Source organism: Mastomys coucha, unplaced genomic scaffold (assembly GCF_008632895.1).
Source record: "Mastomys coucha isolate ucsf_1 unplaced genomic scaffold, UCSF_Mcou_1 pScaffold9, whole genome shotgun sequence".
Taxonomy (NCBI): Eukaryota; Metazoa; Chordata; class Mammalia; order Rodentia; family Muridae; genus Mastomys; species Mastomys coucha.
This window is the reverse complement of record NW_022196915.1, coordinates 43,098,241-43,100,740: the sequence shown is the minus strand read 5'-3', so window position 1 is coordinate 43,100,740 and position 2,500 is coordinate 43,098,241. Positions and strand designations below refer to the sequence as shown.

The window sequence follows — 2,500 nt, the reverse complement described above, 5'->3', positions numbered from 1 at the left end:
GACAAAGTCTTGCCGGGCTCGGTGCAGTGGCGCGGCTTGCAGTCCTTCAGAGTCCATCTCGCCTTGTTTTATCCCGGCTTCTTCCAAAGCTTTGTTGTGTTTCTGGGGAGGCGGACCTGTCAGCTGCAAGTTTTCAGCTGAATTGTTTCTTCATGTCTTCCTCCTTCTCCAGTGCAGATAATTTATGTTTTGAACAGATAGCTTTAAAGATGTCAAAGCTTTCAATTAGTCGAATTATTTTAAGGGTAGCTTCATCGATGTACAATTAACTCACGGTAATGCCGACAGCTTGATAAGCAGGTGGTGGTGTACCTCAGATTTTAATATCTGAGTTTACATAACATACTGTCCTAGACAGTCTATTATTTGTAGTTTACCTAGGCTTTCGTATAAGTAATAAAAAACAGATTTAGGGGAACATTTTTGGCATTCCTGAGGCAAGGGCTTGCTATGTAGCCCAAGCTGTCCTCTCACCTTGTTTTTGTTTTGTTTTTAAGACAGTTTCTCACTTTACACTCATACTGTCTTGTGGAATTTACTATGTGTCCAGACTGGCGTCACATCCATGATGATCAGCTTTCTCCCTCAGTGTTGGAAGTGCACTTGTGAGCCCCTAAGTTTGATTTAAAAAAAATTTCATACTAAGGATATTGAAATTTAACCAAGGTTAAATGGAAAATTCATACCTTGCCTTTATAGGTAGGTTCCTAATGTAAAAACGATTAGGATTATCTTTCTTATAACAGATTTAAAGGAAATTACTATTCAGGAATTAACAGTTACTGGATAGCTAGTTAATGTATGCTACTCAAGTGTATAATACAGTGTGTATATACTCCCTGCATACTGGAGCTCTTTCCCAATAAGAACCAGCCCTTTTCTGGGTGTTCTAGTTTGGCTCTCCGTATTGTGATAAAATACTGACCGAAAGCAACTTGGAAAGAGTTTATTTCAGCTTACATGTTATGGTCTGTCATCCAGAGAAGCCAGGGCAAGAGCTTGAGGCAAGAACCAAGGCAGGGACCATGGAAGAGTAATGCTTACTAGCTTGCTTCGTGGCTTGTTTTCTTATATAACCCAGAACCACCTGCTTAGGAGAGGCATCACCCACAGTGGCTGGGCTCTCTCATACTAGTCATTAATCAAGAAAATGCCCCCAACAACATGCTTAATTGAAGCAGCTTGATGGCCAGTCTGATGGAGGAATTCCTCAGGTGAGGTCTGCTACCCTAAATGACAAGAACTAACCCCACACTGGGTCTCCGACATTCTTGCTTTTATAATTCCATTTTTCTTCACCTCACTAGTTAACTTTATGCATGTGCACCACTTGTGTGCCCAGTGCCCTCAGAAGGCAGGGGAGGGTATTGAATCCCACGGCAGCTAGAGTTTTGGACGGCTTCGAGGCACTGTGTTCTGAGACTTAACTCAGATCCTTTGCAAGAGCAGCAAGTACTCTTAACCACTGAGCCATCTCTCCAGCCCCTGTCTATGTTTCTTATAATACATTTGCGCTTGCTCTGCACTTTTTGATTAATGGTATGTCTTGGTATCACTTCTTTAAGGTTTTTATTATTTATGTGTATGTGTGTAAATGTAATGAATGTATGCCACATGGGTGCAGGTGCTGTCAGAGGTCAGAGGTGGGCATAGATTCCCTGCAGCTGGAGTTACAGGTGGTTGTGGACTGTCCCATGTGGGTGCCAGGAACTCAACTTGGGTTTTATGGAAGAGCCGGAAGACCTCTTAAGCACTGAGCCATCTTTCCAGCTCCCTGTGGGTTTCTTTGAGATGGTCTTACTCTGTAGTGCAGCTAGCCTGGAGTTCACAGTGGAAGCCAGGTTGGTCGGAACTCATGGTAATTTGCTTGCCTCAGCTTCTGAAGTGCTGAAGTTATAGGTGTGGGCTACTGTACTTGACTTGCTCATTTATTTTAATATAGGGTACTGAATCCAGGGCCTCACATGTGGTAAACAAACATCAGAAAGCCACATCGTTTGTCAGAGGCTTACATTGTATCTCAGGCTGGCCTGCAACTCCCTCTGCCTTAGTCTCTTCAGTGCTGGCATAACAGGTGTGGGTCACAGTACCTGGCTTACTTGCCCTTCACTCCAGGTGTGAGCTTGTCACAGTAGTACACAATGCCTAGAGGCAAAATTGCTAGATCAATTGTGCATCTTATGGGTTGGATAGTTAACTGCCTTACTCTCCAAAATATATATCTAAGGACAACTTAATAAAATAATTTGTTTTTCGCCAGGCAGTGGTGGCGCACGCCTTTAATCCCAGCACTTGGGAGGCAGAGGCAGGCAGATTTCTGAGTTCGAGGCCAGCCTGGTCTACAGAGTGAGTTCCAGGACAGCCAGGACTACACAGAGAAACCATGTCTCGAAAAGCCAAAAAAACAAACAAAACAAAACAAAAAATTTGTTTTTCTTATTGAATATTGGCAGTCTTTAGTCTTTGTCAACCCAGTGCATGGGGGCAAAAAAAAAAAAAA

At 43.0% G+C, this 2,500-nt stretch overlaps 1 protein-coding gene across 4 annotated transcripts in view; it reads left to right on the top strand.

Moving 5' to 3' along the window:
- Cenpj (centromere protein J) overlaps window positions 1-2,500 on the top strand; it is a 56,176-nt gene that overhangs the window by 4,395 nt on the left and 49,281 nt on the right. The gene's annotated exons all lie outside the window — the stretch shown is intronic.